The sequence below is a fragment of the Jaculus jaculus genome, chromosome 23 (assembly GCF_020740685.1).
Source record: "Jaculus jaculus isolate mJacJac1 chromosome 23, mJacJac1.mat.Y.cur, whole genome shotgun sequence".
Classification (NCBI taxonomy): Eukaryota; Metazoa; Chordata; class Mammalia; order Rodentia; family Dipodidae; genus Jaculus; species Jaculus jaculus.
In genome coordinates, this window is record NC_059124.1 from 10,609,980 (window position 1) to 10,627,578 (window position 17,599).

Consider the following 17,599-nt stretch of genomic DNA (forward strand, 5'->3'; position numbering starts at 1 on the left):
AACCAAATTGTGACATCATTGGCAAATGTTGTAATCATTTATGATGAAATGAAATCTATATTAAAAGTGAGTTTTAGAAGATGGGCATATTTAGGCATCTGGAGGATCTGGGTCATTACTTTACAGTGGGATGTCATCTCAACTATGAGAAGAGACTTCATTCTTGCCTCATTCCATGGGACTTTCATTTTTTCTAACCACTATCACCAGATTCCCAATTTTAAAAAATTATTCAGACAATGAACACTTCCAAATATCCAATAGACATTTCTCTGATGAGGTCATAATGGATGTACTTTAACTGTTGAATCTAAATGTAGAACACAGAATAAGTGTTCACCCAACACCTCATTAGGATGGTATGCAGGTCAAGGATTTGATATGGCCATGAATGATAAGAATTGCAACCTATACAATGCTGTGTATGCTTTGGCATATGCCCACTATAATTCTTTTTTTGTAGTTAGATATTCAGCCAATGATATGTCAACACCTTGTTGACTGCACAAAGGTATGTAGTGTCATCAATGATAACTTCTAAGCTGTTCCAAGCATTTTAAAAATTTATTTATTTATTTATATATTTTTATTTATTTATTTGAGAGCGACAGACACAGAGAGAAAGACAGATAGAGGGAGAGAGAGAGTGGGTGCGCCAGGGCTTCCAGCCTCTGCAAACGAACTCCAGACGCGTGCGCCCCCTTGTGCATCTGGCTAACATGGATCCTGGGGAACCGAGCCTCGAACCGGGGTCCTTAGGCTTCACAGGCAAGCGCTTAACCGCTAAGCCATCTCTCCAGCCCTCAAGCATTTTTTTAAACCCTGGAGCTGAGGAGTACTTTTCTCAATTATGGATATGTCTATGTTGTTTCACTTCCTAGGAAGTAAATCTAGATGTGAGATTATTAGTTACTTTTTGGGGGAAAATTCCTGATAGAAGTAACTGAATGGGGAATGTTTTCATTCTAGTTCATAGGTCAAGGGTAGAGTCCATCGGGATGGTGACAATATGGAAGCAGGGGTATGACAAAAACTGTGTCCATTGCAGACACAGTCTGTAAGCATAGAGTGATGAATATATGAAGTCAGTTAGCTTTCCCTGGTTATAAACTCTTGACCCATGGAATAGTACCACATGTATGCAGTGTGGGTTGTCCCAGTTAAATTACTTAACCTAGAAATTCCTTAGAGTCATGTCCATAGATTTGTTTCCATGGTAATTCTAACTTGAGTCAAGAAGGCAACCATGACAGACCTGCATGTATACATGAAAAAGAAGGTAGTGAAATTAATGACATCAGTTTTGAGGGAGTGAATTATGTTTGATGTGACAGATCATCCTGATATTATTCCCAACTGTTTTAAGAATTTGATATATAATCTCAGATATTTTATCATGAAGTACTTGAATATCTAGATGTGATCTGGCTTTTCCCATGCCATAGTATCCTGATCAGTTTGATTTACAGGACATATAAGTTGTTAAAATAATTTTGCATCACTATAAGTACTGAAGATCTGAATATTTTAGTTAATTTTCTTTTGATTTTCATAAATACAATGGGTTTAAAGGCTAATCCCACTAGCCTTACATAATATTTGGTGATAATTTTAGCAGTTTCTCCAAAAAGAAACTTATAAAATATAGTAATTTTAATTTATCTGTAGAATCGCATTGATTTTGCACTACTGAGTACATACAATAAAGTTTTCTGCTGAGGGATGAATTGCAAAAGCAAGGTATAACCCACAACACATATTATGTCTTTATGCATTTACATACTTAATTGCAAAATGATGCATCTCTTTTAGTTTTACCACTCACTGAAGAACATGCAATTCATTAATCCTGTTGGGGACCTAGTAACTACTAATGAGAAAACAAAATTTGATGCAGACTATGATATTCTCCATGTTTGGAATTCTCCACAAGGTCTTGGAATAAAGGTGAAACAGGACAGTTTTCTCCATATCTGCCCCTTGGTCAGCAATTGTATTTGTCTGATGAGACCATAGAGTGGGCCACTGGGAATAGACAGGTACTGTGTACCAAACTGTAATGCTTTACTCTAGACATACAATGCAAAAATCATGTGGGGCCATGTGTGCCCCTCATTATTTGGTCAAGTGCAACATATTTATAGGATCCTTTTTCTAGAGTCCTGGATTTTCTTTCTGTTTTGAAAAATATTTGGAAACAATAAAATGTTTTACCAAAATCCCCGAATGTCTGACAACGTACAATGTACTAAATGGAGTGTGACCCTTCAATTATACTGTAGGTGTGGAAAATAAGTTTCTTAATGATGCATTATTTTAACATATACTTGTGAATGGAGTAGATAAAATCCCTACCAGTTAAAAGCACATTTCTGGTTTTTCTCAGATTCCCTCCTCTATGTGCAGTGAGACTTGCAGGCCTGGTTTCAGGAAGTTTAGACAGGAGTGAAAAACAGCCTGCTTCTTTGATTGTTCCCCTGCCCAGAAAATTAGATTGGTAACAAAACAGGTAAGTTGATGGTTAAGGTAGAAATTGCCCAGTTTGATTGTTTTCTACACTCATACTGGGAATTGGTATGGGCCTGGGGGGGACCTGAAGAGTCAGATAATATATCTTCCTTGCCTAATGTAATTACTTGGTTGAAATGATAAATACTCTTGACCATGAAAATAATACCCACTTTTCTCCATAAACCTCATTTTTATTACCTAGATACATTGTAGATACTAATTCCTCCACACGCACAAAAAAAACCTGTTTGAGATCTAATAATCAGTGAATATATTATCCCTTTCAGGGAATGTCACACCTGATATTTTCTTCACATACACATAATCTTCTTTTAATCTACAAAAGGTGAAGATTAGAAGGAGGAATCTTCTATATCCTTGTCTTCCCAGTACCTAGTAGGTTATTGACAGAGAAGATATGCTCATAAATGTCATGTTTTTTTTTTTTGCTTTTGACATATGAAATTTTGCAAATACTTTCAAGGTAAGAATAACATTTAGTGAGTATATACAAAATAATTCAGAAATAAAAGTTAATTTTAAGACTATAGACAATAGCATATCACAAACATGAAAAGCCTGTTTCAACAAACCTAAATATTCTGATTAAAATGTCACAGGTGTTGTTTCACATGTATACTTAAGCATTTAATGAGGTAACGGGAAGTGTTTAGAGATAAAAAATAAGAATAAAAATAAATATGTATTTCTGGGATGTCAATACTACTATGTTGAACATAGAATGGATGAGTGGGTGCTATTTTATGTTACCCTCTATTTCACAGGTGAGAAGGGAAAACAACATATGGAGGTGGGATGTTGGAGTAGTACCTAAAGGGTATAATAAATATAATTAAAGACATTTAAATAATAGTATAATTATTAATACCTTAATATTTTCATCTTAGAGCCTGCAACATGCTGTCATACCCAGAGCTCATATCAATATGTATTTTTAGGGGGAATGTTGCTACATGAAGTACAAAAGAAAAAGAATAAGACTGACACATTTTTAATGTGTACCCATTTGTTAATGTCATAAAAGGGAATTAAACTATTTTTGCTAGAAAGGAAATAAAAACTGTGTTTATTCAGATAATATCATAATATGCAATTCAAACTGATTATTTAAATACAAACTTTAGTAGTGATAGATAAATTTAGTATTAACACAGAATGTTTTTTTTTTTATGATTTTTTTTTTTTTTTTTTTAATTTGAGAGCGACAGACACAGAGAGAAAGACAGATAGAGGGAGAGAGAGAGAATGGGCGCGCCAGGGCTTCCAACCACTGCAAACGAACTCCAGACGCATGAGCCCCCTTGTGCATCTGGCTAACGTGGGACCTGGGGAACCGAGCCTCGAACTGGGGTCCTTAGGCTTCACAGGCAAGCGCTTAACCGCTAAGCCATCTCTCCAGCCCGGTTTTTTTTTTTCTTCACTTATGCATGCTAGCCATATGATGTGTTGCAAATAAAGTGGAATTTATGGCCTTGACATGCCTACACAGTTCCTAAAATTTATATGCACATAAATTTAGAAAACATGATTAGGAAAAGTAAGATAAGAGTTATAAATGGAAAAAAAAATCCACATTGATGGAAATACTCTTTATGATATGTCACATAATTCTATTTAATCCTATTTTATGATTCAGTGTCATCACAATCAAAATTATAAAATGCTATGTTGGAAAATACAACTTAAAGGTGGGATGAATTTTTCTGAGTTCACTACTATGTATCTGTTAATTATTTTCAAAGTTAAAAAATTATCATGTTCATAACCCTTTCTCAATAATTTCTTGACAAAATTCTGCTAAAACATAGGCCAAGGATTTTTTTTTTTTTTTTTTTTTTTGTTTTTCAAGGTAGGGTCTCACTCTGGCTCAGGCTGACCTGGAATTCACTATGTAGTCTCAGGGTGGCCTCGAACTCACGGCGATCCTCCTACCTCTGCCTCCCAAGTGCTGGGATTAAAGGCGTGCGCCACCACGCCCGGCTAGGCCAAGGATTATTGAGACATACTATGAAGATACAGGACAATGTTATGTCCTTTCAAAATCAGTACATTGATATGTACTCCAAGGAAATGGATTTAAGCAATAGTGATATTAGTGTTAATTATATCTAAGGGTCTCCAATTCCATTATTGTTTCTTAAAAATAAGTTTTGAAACAATTATATGAACCTACTTCCATCTAAGAACAAAGCCTTAGGGCATCAACTTCATATAGACAGATAGACTTCATAAGACAGAACTATAGTGTGAGGGAACCAACATACTTCATTGTTTAATATGGCCATTGTCAAAAATAGTTTTTTTGGTTGTTGTTCAGGTCTTTTTTGTTGTTCATTTTTATTTATTTAGTTGAGAGTGACAGAGAGAGAAAAAGGCAGATAGAAAGAGAAAGGAGCCATTGCAAATGAACTCCAGATGCGTGCACCCCCTTGTGCATGAGGCTAACGTGGGTCCTGGGGAATCGAGCCTTGAATGGGGTCCTTAGGCTTCACAGGCAAGTGCTTAACCGCTAAACCATCTCTCCAGCCCAAGGTCTTTTATTAAGTAGGCCATACTGTAGCTGGTTTCTAAGTTGCAAAACAACATCAATGTAACAATAACACAGCCAGTTAGATTGTGACAAGCTTTTCCTTTTCTTAAAGAAAAAGAAAAACAAATACTTAAAACATACAATGGAGGGTTAAATAAATAAGATAGAAGAAGAAAAGAAAAACCTATTAAAACATGCTCATGTTTACTTCTGGCAACTGTGTGCCAACAGGAAATGTGATTTTTTCCACATGATGAAGGCAAAATGACATGTCCCAGCAAGTCTCCTTCCCAAATAATACTGAGAAGAAAAAAATAAAATGTGGGCTGACCGCTCAGTGCTTGCTAAAAATCTCTTTGACTAGAGCATGGGACTGACTTCCTACTCAGCAAACCTGTGTGGCCCTAGAAAGCCAAAGACCCAGAATAATGTAAATATAGAAAACATTAGTTTAAAAACAATGTGGAATGGCCTCAGTGACATGATGGGGCAGGACGGGGGACAGGCTCAGTCTGGGAGGCCACAGGCTCCCAGCACATGGCCATGCGAGGGAGGCACAAGCTTCAAAATAAGCCCCCACTCTCTCTCCCATCACTTTCACATGGAAGTGTGTCAAAAGAAAATCAGCAAATAAACTCTAAAATAGATTATTTTTTTCTCCAAAAGCCCTCTCATTTTCCTTTTATAGTAAGTGTACAGACTTGCTGAGGTACCTTTAGGAGGCAGAGGCCGAGCTGAAGGCAGTCTTTCTGGCCTTGCTGCTGGTGGTACCGGGATGGCAGATGGCAGATGTCCCTCCCATAACCAGGGCAGTCTCCAGCGTGATGCTGAACTCCTGCAGCGTCTGCAGCACACAGACCAGAGAATTGACGAGTGTGTGGTCTTTGATCAGGGCCACATCCTTGTACACGTGAATGGTGGTGGGCAGTCAGCCAGCAGAGCACTCCAGTGGTGAGAATGTGTCTCTGGCTTCCAAGCATACCAGCATCGGAAACTTGCTATCCTTGCTGATGCTGCGGGGATTGTTGTTGATTACAGTGACAAACCAATAGAAATTCTGGGCCCTCATATGCCAGTTTTCCTCGGGGACTACATGGTTCTGCTCAATGTCTCATAGTAGGTTTGTGCTTTTTCCAGGACATCCCAGAGGAAGACATTTTTGAAGAGTCAGGTTGATTTAAACCCATGCTGGAAAGCTTGTTCCAGGGCTCAGATTAGACCACACTGTCCACAAAGCAACAGGGTCAGACTGCCCCGGTCTTTCTCAGCTTGTGGAAGTGCTTCACAATGCCATTTGCTGCCTCCCCATGGACTCCTGATCTGCCCGGTGTTCAGACTGGGCTTATGTTGGGTGAGATGGTTGGATGGCACTGGGGACTGCTGCAGTGACGGGTCCGGCATGGCCTCTCGTCTACCTCAGGTAGGGATGTGAGCAGCTCTCCAACAAGAACCCACTCGAGACTTTCATCGTCCATGCCTGTCCCCAGCCATCAGCCACACAGGAGCTTGTAGGTGTGTCCTGTGCTCTCATTTCTGACCATCACATACTCCACCAGCCAGTTGGCATACAGCCCAGAATTATCATGGCCCATCTGAACAGTGGTGAGCTTCCCCAGGTTCTGGCACTCAGAGGTCATCTCTAGCACATTTCTGGAGATCTGCAGGATCTGTGTTTCCTCAGTTCTCTTGAGGTACAGATCCATGGGTTGGCAGTGAATATGGAGTCCCCCACCTTCTTGCTCAAGACAAACAAAATGTGGTAGGGGATCAGGATTGTTGTGAGGACACTGGTGAAGCAGTATTCGACAGCATTGAAGGAGAGCAGGTGGCAGGCGCACTGCTCCTTCTCGTCATCGCAGCAGGAAGGCATCACACTTGTACAACTTTCTGGTGAGCTCAGGGCCTGAAATTGCTTCAGATGTCTGGAGAGTAACCTTTTTTTTTAATTTTTTTTGTTTGTTTTTATTTATTTATTTGAGAGTGACAGACACAGAGAGGAAGAGGCAGATAGAGACAGAGAGAATGGGCGCACCAGGGCTTCCAGCCACTGCAAACGAACTCCAGATGCGTGTGCCCCCTTGTGCATCTGCCTAATGTGGGTCCTGGGGAATCGAGCCTCAAACCAGGGTCCTTAGGTTTCACAGGCAAGTGCTTAACCGCTAAGCCATCTCTCCAGCCCAGGAGAGTAACCTTTTATCCACGGACAGCCATACACATGCTCTGGTTTTTCCCACATTGGTCTTGGTTTCCCTGATATTCTAGATGTGCATCATGCCCTGAATCAGGGAGATCCTCAGAGGAGACATGACTGCACTGGCATCAGATTCAGGAAGTATTCCTGAGGTACTGAGGCTCCCTGATGTGAGCTTTCTCTGCCGGTTTTCCTGATAATGTAACAGATGAGACCCAAGGCTGATTTCCCCTGTTTGGCTTGGAGCCCATGGCTCCAGATCTTTTCCAGGACGTCACAGAGTGTTATCTTCCACACCAGTGATGTTCACCTTCCCGTGCCCAAGCCCCATGGCCTTGCAGCCCACTTTGTCACCAGCATCCTCTTGGGTCTTGCTGTGGCATTCCTTTAGCCGGCCCTTGACAAACTTCCAGTTCATTTGGGCAATGACTGAGGAGAGAGGCTGGGCAGTCTGGGCTGGGGATGGCGCTGCCCATATTGCTAGCTTCTCAGGTGTACTTCTGTCTCTGGTCATCATGTACGTGCAGGTGTTCCATGTGCCGCTTCTGCCAATCCTTCCACTTCCATGGGCAGGGGCGCTCCCTTTTGTCCACTTGCTGCTGGCTGGTCCAGTGGAAAGTACATCAGATTGCAGCTTAGGGAAAAAGCCCGGCTCATACTTCCCTTGCCCAATCTTCATGTCAAGTAAGTGTGGGTGAACTGCAGTATGGTCAATTAAAATTATTTATTTATTTATTTGAGAGCAACTGACAGAGAAAGAGGCAGATAGATCGAGAATGGGTGTGCTAGGACCCCCAGCCACTGCAAATGAACTCCAGATGCATGCACCCCCTTGTGCATCTGGTTTATGTGGGACCTGGAGAATCGAGCCTCGAACCATAGTCCTTAGACTTCACAGGCAAGCACTTAACTGCTAAGCCATCTCTCCAGCCCCAGTATCATCAGGTTTTGCCAGACGCAGTTTAATTGTTTTCTCTGCTTCACCCACCATGGCGCACTTCTGGTACATGGATGTGGAGAGCAGGAGTCGGAATGTTCAACAACCTGCTCTTGTCTACCTGGGTCTTTGTTGTCCTCATCATGGCACATGATTTTGTTGCCAATGAAAGAAGCCAACATCTGTGTCTCCGGGAATCATGAGAGAAGGGCAGGTAGGGCACAGGCTGATGTGACAGGAAGGATGCCTTATCAAGGTTTTGCATCTGCTCTCTGTTGGTAAACCAGGATTCCTTATCCTGGCTGGGCTGAATGACAAACACGTCACAATCTGCAAATGTCTGAGTAAAGCGACTGGAAAAAACTTCCCCGATCTGAATGTTTAGCTGGTAAATCCTGAGTTCGTCATCACACTGAACTTTGAGATCTTTATTGCTGCTGGGGTCCTCATGCACTTCCAGTTCTTCCAAACTCACTCCAGTCCAACTGGACAATGGTTTCATTCTCTTTGAGGAGATTGTAGGAGTGCAAAGGGGCACCAGCAATGGAGCCTCTCCGCTTGGAGGCACTCTCGCTGCAGTGCTGGGCAGTGCAGGTTTCCTTCCCGGGAAATGCCAATGCCATGAGGCTCTCAGAGACTTCCTGGACAAACTCCAGCTTGTTGGGAAATTGAGGCAAGCCCTCTGGCAGCTCAACGAAGTGGTTGTCAATGTCCACAAAGCAGAAGTTAGTTTATTTCCTGAGCAGTTGGGGTTATATTCAGAAAGTCTTTGCCAAGACCAATATGTTGAAGGGCTTCCCCTACTTTTTCCTCTAAAAGTTTCAGTTTCAGGTCTGATAGTATGGTCTTTAAACCATTTGGACCTAATTCTTGTGCATGGAGAGAGATAAGGACATATTTTCATACTTCTACAGATGCATATCCAGTTTTCCCAGCACCATTTGCTGAAGAGGCTGTCTTTTCTCCAATGAGTATTTTTGGATTTGTTGTTGTTGTTGTTGTTGTTGAAGATCAGGTGGCTATAGCTACCCGGACTTACATCTGGGTCCTCTATTCTGTTCCATTGATCTACATGTCTGTTTTTGTGCCAATACTGTGCTGTTTTTGTTACTATGACTCTGTAATATATGTTAAAATCACCACCAGCCTTATTTTTGTTGCTCAAAATTTTTTTAGATATTTGAGACTTTTTGTGCTTCCATTCCAAATAAATTTTTGGATTTTTTTTCTATTTCTGTGAAGAATGTCATTGGAATTTTTTTTTAATTTTATTTATTTATTTGAGAGTGACAGACAGAGAGAGAAAGAGGCAGATAGATAGATAGATAGATAGATAGATAGATAGATAGATAGATAGATAGAGAATGGGCCTCCAGCCACTGCAAATGAACTCCAGATGTGTGCACCCCCTTGTGCATCTGGCTAATGTGGGTCCTGGGGAATCAAGCCTCGAACCGGGGTCCTTAGCTTCATAGGCAAGTGCTTAACCGCTAAGCCATCTCTCCAGCCCGTCATTGGAATTTTGATGGGGATTGCATTAAATGTGTAGATTGCTTTCAGTAAGATTGCCATTTTCACAATATTGATTCTTCAAATCTAAGAACAAAGGATGTCTTTCCATTTCCTAGTGTCTTCTGCAATTTCTTGCTTGAGTGTTTTAAAGTTTTTATTGTAGAGATCCTTCTCTTCCTTGGTTAGGTTTATTCCAAGGTAATTTATTTATGAATTGAGAGTGATTCTCTGATTTTATCCTCTGTGTGTTTGTTGTTAGCATATAAGAAGGCTACTGATTTCTGTGTATTTATTTTGTATCCTGGTACACACATATGATCATGCACAGTGGAATTTTATTAAGACATAAAAAACAATCTTGACATTAGAGAAGTAGATGAAGCAGAGGGTTGTCATGTTAAGGAAAATAAATTAGATTCAGAACAAAATATATTTTCTCTCATATTTATATTTTAAATTTTATGTATATACTAATGATAATAAAAACATAGCTATTTGGGGGAAGGAATTAGTCTAAAAGGAGCTGGGAGAGGGAAAATATCATGGAAATGAGTGAATAAAAACAAAATGGCAAATATATTTACTCTCATATGCAAAATCATGTGTGAGCTGAAACACAAAGGGAATATTTGGGGTAAGGAAGGGATAAGGTGAGAATTGGGTGAGGGACCAACAAAGGTGATGGAAGAGCACTATGCTCAAAATTCAATGCCATACATTAATATTCCATATAGAAGTGCATCATGTTGCATGTTAACTAAAAATAAAAGAAAGAAATACTGATATTAAAAAATAATGACAACATACTCAACGCTGTACACAGATATTTTATTTTCCTTTCTCAATGATGCATTTTCTCCGGCTTCCAAGGATGATTCTCCATATTGTCTCTGCATCTTCCAGGAGCACTATTCCCACATTTAGCATAAGTGAATAATGATATTAAATATTTATCAGATTTGAAATAAGGAAATAAATCAGTATCTCTGAGCCTTATTTCAAGCCCCAACCTCTATCTTACCTCAGATAAAATGTTACCCTAAATTTGTGTAACTTTCTATGCCGTCCATATTAACACATGCAGACTCTTCATCTGACACTCATTTATTAACTTTCCAACTGGCAAGGCATAATGTGAAAGCAACAATAAATTAATTCCTTATTCAGGTGATGGAAGTGCCGAGTTTACACATAAGATATAAGGTTAAATACCAAGTAATAATAGCAAAATGGACAAAACTGGAATGTTGTAATAAGAAAATAATAAACAATGGGAAAAATAACGTTAAAGATAAAAAAAGCCGGGCTGAAGAGATGGATTAGTGGTTAAGGAGTTTGTCTGTGAACCCTAAGAATGCTTGTTCAGATCTTCGGGTGCCCCTGTAGCCAGATGTAATAGTGACACAAGCGTGCAATGTTGCGTATGGACACAAGCAGGTGCACATGTCTGGAGTTCGTTCACAGCATCTGAAAGGCACTGTTGGGCCCTTCCCCTCTCTTTCTCTAAAAACAAACAAGCAAACACCAACAACAAAAAAAACCTTAGGTCCTCACAGGGTATTGGTCTATGGGAGCTGAGGAACATATAGAACAAATGTATGAAGCTTAGTGTCTTAGAGACTGACTGTGAATTGCTGGACGTGCCATGATTATTTTCCCTATTGTTTACTCGGACAATGAGAAACATGGAGTTGTGGCATATTACAGGAATGAAACTGCTATTGAGTAGTGCATGGACCACACAGTAAATGCTAAGATGCTGGTGGCAGTGAGGTATGTGAGGATTCTCTCCCCTGCTTGAACAATGGAGGAAATAATGGTGCACATTTCTGGATGGGCAGGAAACCTTTCTGATCTTTTCACCTCACATCTGGTTTTAGGTATGCTAAAGAATTCCACTTACATAGTTTCAGGTGCTTTGCATCCAAATGACTTGTTGACATTAGTCTGGAACCAAATATCCTAGTGGGATTCATTCCTGTATGAACTCAGCATTTGAAACAACAGATGATCCTCACAACATATTTTGCAAGTTGTGTTTTTGACCTTATTGTAGACCTCAGATGTAGAGCCCCAGGACTTTGTTCTATACAACTCAAGGGAGAGTGATGCAAGGTGGAAAGAAATAAATTAGGTATATAAATATTCCCTCTAGTTAGCAATAATAGGATAGTTACACACACAAGCATGCACGTATAATGTGTGTATCTACTGGATGCTACACATTACATCTGAGCTCAGACTGAGAGTTTCGAAACATGGGGAAGCTGTTTAGTTTTATTTTTGTCTTATTTCTTGTGATGCTTTCTGTCCTCTTCTGCAGTTTGACAGAAACAAGCTGCTTTTGGAGAAGAAAGCAAAACACAGACAATGCTGGAAATATGTGGAAGGATTGCATGTTTGACATTATGATAACAAGGAATTCTAGAAGAGAAGAATATTTAAGGAGCAAGCTTCATCAGTAAGTGTCAGTTTGATTCTTAGTTTTCTATTTCACAGTCATGAATAATGTGTAAGAAATCTGTAGATGGGTATAATAACACTTGGTGGACCCCTGCACTTTTGTTCCCAATCATTCTACTTTTGAATGAAACAAATTTTTTTTTCTGTTACTGAACAGTATTTTCCCACAATCAAGTGCATCTGATTTTTTATACTCTAATGCACAAATCTAGAATTTGGGGGATGCAGTGCTTTATACCTTGCTGCATACTAGATTCTCCTTGTCCTGACAATAACCACCACTGGCATTTGTTCAGTAAGTATTAAGTGGCCGAAACAAAGTGTCCCTTAAAGTATCTGCCCATCTTTCATCTATGAGCATGTAATTCTTCAAGTACAAAAAGGGACCAATTTTCTTTGTCTGCCTAACCTTGCACAGACTTTTCATATATACACTAGTCTCTCAAATAATGTGTATTTTCTTCCTTTTGAAATTGGGTATAGGAAGAAGAAAGGTGCCAGCTATAGATTGTTTTCCTATTTTATTGTATTTTATTTGGACAGATGAATAGCAAGGGTTTGTACTGTAATCAGTCAGGTACTTGGTCAGTATTCCAGCTACACATGTATGAAGCACCTAGTTATTAAAGTACTGTAGGATATATGTACTATTGGTAGAGTAGGAGATGTCACTCTAAGTAGTGATTGTCTACATCCCTTCTGAGATCCTAAACTGACCAGTGTTACAAGTGGTAGCTGCTACTGTTTAATAAACGGAATTTTCTCCCCCCGCCTCTCTTTAATAATTTTTTATTAAGTTGAATATTTCTGTGGCTACCTCAAGTGTTGGTATCAGCATTCCATCCTCCCTGCTCCCACTCCACTGAAGAACCTCCATAGTTGGATTGCTGACATGGAGTTGTGGGTAATGAGTTGTAAGAGAAGCAGTCTGTCATTGTGGAGTGGAGTCAGTGCTTCTGGATATTCCCTGCCACCCATGGCTCTTATATTCTTTCTGTCCTCTCTTCCACAAAATTGCCTGAGCCTCCATGGGTGTGCTTTAAGTCTACTTTAGTGTTGAGCTCTCAGCAGTTTCTGTATTTCTGCTTTGGTGCATTTTGAGGGTCCTCAGTGTCTGTCTCCATCACCCTGGCTCAGGTTGTCAGGCTCACCATGGAATCAGCATTCTTGCTCATCTCGTCAATTCCTTTGTGTTTTCATTTGGACCCTGGCCTCTGTGATAGGGGTGATTCACCTGCTGTCATGGAGTTAGAAAAGCTTTTCCTGTTGATAGATTTTGGTTGTCCTTTTTCTCATTGCTTTCTGTAAAACAAAAAACAAAATTTCTAATGGAGAGTGAGATCCAGATAGGTTAAAGTGCATAACTGTTTTGAATTTTGAGAGCTTTTGATGGGTGTAGCCTCAATTTTTGTCAAAGTCTAGTTGACACTTCTCAAAGGAGTCCATGATCTTGATCTCCATAGGATTCTGAATTGGTTCCTAGTTCCACCTATGTTTTTCTTTCCACTGAGTGGATCAGGAAGCCTTTGTTTAATAACTAGGGTGGTGCCACTATTGCACAGGTGTGTATATCTGTGCAAAAGGTTGATTGCATATGCGAGGGTCCCCTGATTGCTCACAGTATTGTCTGCTTTCCCTCACCCTCTCATGGCTGTTTTCTATATTATGTAAGGGCTAAACATCTGGGAGCTGACTTCCCTCCAGACTCAGCAGATCCCGTGATGTTCTGCAGTATTGTGCAGTGGCAGCCTTGGTTTCTTCAGATACAGTGTCTCACCTTCCCCCTGTGGGGGTAATCATGTGCTTTGACAGAAGCTTGTCTTGTTTCCGGGAGCTCATACATCTCGTGGATCAACAGCTCTGTGTGGGTTGTAACCAATTGTTGGTACTTGGATTTACCAGTCAAGGCCAAATATTTAAAAGGAAGGCTTCACTGCACTCTCTCTATGGCCCACCTTATTAGACAATCACTCCATGATCTTATTGAAGGTTGTAACCTTTAGTCTGCTATCCAGGAGAAAGTTTTCTATGATACCAATATGTAGCAGATAGCTTCAGGGTTGCTGACATGAACTTCCAGACCGGGCACAGTTATGGAGGAAGGGATATTTATTGATGTTTTCAGACCCAAGAGAAGTTCCATAATGGCAGAAGAAGCTGGCCTGCCTTCACAGGACCAAGCACACACAGAGAGACACAAGTCTGAAAGCCAAAAGCCACACAGCACAGTATACTTCACAAACTCCAGCTAGGCACGCTTTGCATATCTTTAGATTAAAATCTCAAACCCACTACCATACCTTAAGATTCCCCCAGTGACACCGCCTCCAGCCAGGTGGCTACAGATGCAAACTACAAACTAATAAAACACTGAGCATATTGGGGGTCATCTATTCAAATTACCACAGAATACATTTTGTATTTGGTTTTAGTTATGCCTCCATCCCCACTGAGCCTTCCTGGTCCCCTTCCTCAAACCCTTCTTCCCTCTTATCTGCCCCCCCCCCCCAGTTGCTTATTGGATATGACAGCAATTCAAGCTCTTCCACTTTAGGAACCACAAATGAGGGAGACCACATTGCATTTCCCTTTCTATATTTGTATGAACTTGCTTAATATGGTCTATTCCAAATCTGTCCATTTTTCCTACAAATTTCCGTGTATCATTTTTCCTTATGGCTGAGTAGAACTTCATTGTATATGTGTATCACATCTTCATTATCCATTTGTCAAGTTATCAGCATCTTGATTCCAGTTCTTAGCCATTGTAAATTGAGCAAGTACAAACATAGCTGAGCAAATGTCTCTGTGGTGAAGACTGGGGCCATTAAGGTAGATGTCCCATAGAAGAATGGTTGGGTAAGTTGGTTGCTCTATGTTCATCTTTTTCAGGAATCTGCATATTGATGTCTACAGTGGTTATACAAGTTTGCATTCCCAACAGCAGTGGTGAGGTTTCCTCTTTCCAGGAATCTTGCCAACATTCACTGTCATTTGTTTTTTTAATGTCTGCCATCCTTTCTGGAATAAGGTGGAATCTCATAATAGTTTTAATTTGCATTTCCCTGATGGTTAAGGATGTTGAACATTTTCTTAGATGAGTATTATCCATTTGTTTTTCTTCTTCTGAGAATTTCCTATTAATTTCTGTATTCTATCTTTTGAGTGGATTGTTTGATTTTGGTTTTTCGAGGTAATGTCTCACACGTGATTGTTTGCTTTTTAATTGCATAAATTTTAGTTCTTTGTAGATTCTGGATATTAGGTCTCTGTCTGTGATATAGCTGGTGAAGATTTTCTCCCATCTTGTAGGTAGTCTGTTGACCCTATTTATGGATGTTGTCTTCAAAAAAAATGTTTTCATCTTCATGAGATTCCACTGGTTGAGTGGTTGTTTAATTTCCTGAGCTACTGGGATATTTTTCAAGAATCCTTTCCCCATGCCTATGTGGTGGAAAGTTCTCATTTTTTATCCAGTAGTTTCAGATTTTCAGATCTTATTTTGAAGACTTTTATCCATTTGGAGTTAATTTTTTTCATAGTGAGAGGAGTGGGTCTAGTTTCATTTTTGTGCCTGTGGTTATCCAATTTGTCCAGCACCATTTGTTGAAGATGCTGTTTTCTCCAATATATATTGTTGGCTCCTTTGTCAATGATCAAGTAGCTATAATTACTTGAACTAAGAGCTGGGTATATATTTTTGTTCCATTGTGTCTTTTTTGTGCCAGTACCTTTTTTTTTTTTTTTTGTTACTATGGCTTTAGAATGGGTAAGTTGATACCTGTAGATGTGTTTATTTTGCTGAGGATAGTTTTGGATATTCAAGTGCTTCTACCATACCATATAAATTTGAGATTATTTTTTCTATCTCTGCGAATAATGATGCTGGGATTTTTATTGGTATTGGGTTGAGTCTCTATATTGCTTTTGCTAGAAGTGACATTTTCACATTATTAATTCTATCTATTGAGGAGCATTGAAGGTCCTTTCATCTTCTCATGTCTTCTTCCATTTTTTCTTTAATCTTTCTTTGTTTTCATTATATAGACTTTCATTTCCTTGGTTAGTGTTACTCTAAGGTATTTGATGTTTTTTGACTAATGAAAGTGGTATAGCCATACTCACTTATTTTTTGTGTATTTGTCATTTGTGTATTGGAGAAAGTCCATTGGGTACTGGTCTTTTCTTTTCTTTTCTTTTTCTTTTTTCTGAAGTAGGGTCTCACTGTATCACAGGCTGACCTGGAATTCACTCTGTAGTCTCAGGGTGGCCTCGAACTCACAGCAATCCTCCTACCTCTGCCTCCCGAGTGCTGGGATTAAAGGCATGTGCCACCACGCCCGGCTCTGGTCTTTTCTTTTTGGGAATGTTTTTGGTTACATTTGCAGTTTCTTTTTTCTTTTTTTGGTTTTTCGAGGTAGGGACTCACTCTAGCCCAGGCTGACCTGGAATTCACTATAGTGTCTCAGGGTGGCCTCAAACTCACGGCGATCCTCCTACCTCTGCCTCCCAAGTGCTGGGATTAAAGGCGTGCACCACCACGCCCAGCTTACATTTTCAGTTTCAATGGATGTAATAGGTTTGTTTACAAAATTTATCTCATCTGGTTTGAGTTTTGATAGGTGGTATGTTTATAGGAATTCATCAATTTCCTCCAGCTTATTCTATTTTGTGGAGGAGAGGTTTGGGAAATATGTGCTGATGATTCTTCAAATTTCATTGATGTCTGTGGTGACCTTTTCCTTTTCTTTTCTAATGTTGTTGATACTTCTTATTTCATTTGACCAGTTTGACTATGGGTTTATCAATCTCATTTATTTTTTCAAAGAATCAACTCTTCATTTCATCAGTTTTCTTAGTTTCCATTTCGTTGATTTCTGCTCTGATCTTATTTCTTTCCATCAGAACTCTTCACATTGGATTGTTCTTCTTTATCCAATACTTTTAGGCAGTTGGTTAGGATTTAAGTTGTGACCTCTCTAACTTTGTTAGGAAGGATTTTAGTGCTATGAATTTTCCCTTTAAGACTGCCTTCATTGTTTCCCATAAGTTTTGGTATTTTTTATTTTCATTATGAAATAATGAAATTTTTAAATATCCTTTTTTCTTTTTCTACAACCCACTCATTATTTATAAGTTTGTCAACCAGTCTCCAGGAGTTGGTGTATTTCCTGTTGTTTCTTGCTGTTATTTTTTGTTTGTTTGTTTATTTTAATTTATTTATTTGAGAGCGACAGACACAGAGAAAGAGGCAGAGAGAGAGAGAGAATGGGTACATCAGAGTCTCCAGCCAATGCAAACAAACTCCAGACACATGTGCCCCTTGTGCATCTGGCTAACGTGGGTCCTGGGGAATTGAGCCTAGAACTGGGGTCCTTAGGCTTCATAGGCAAGCGCTTAACCACTAAGCCATCTCTCCAGCCCTCTTGCTGTT

At 39.7% G+C, this 17,599-nt stretch overlaps 1 protein-coding gene and 1 pseudogene across 1 annotated transcript in view; one reads left to right on the forward strand and one right to left on the reverse strand.

Moving 5' to 3' along the window:
* Positions 1-5,777: 5,777 nt before the first annotated feature.
* LOC101595684 lies at positions 5,778-8,909 on the reverse strand (annotated as a pseudogene).
* Positions 8,910-12,053: 3,144 nt separating this feature from the next.
* LOC123456483 (vomeronasal type-2 receptor 116-like) overlaps positions 12,054-17,599 on the forward strand; it is a 36,256-nt gene continuing 30,710 nt past the window's right edge. The window contains exon 1 of the mRNA XM_045139808.1: positions 12,054-12,163. The gene's annotated coding sequence lies outside the window, so the exon portion shown is untranslated. The remainder of the gene's footprint in view (positions 12,164-17,599) is intronic.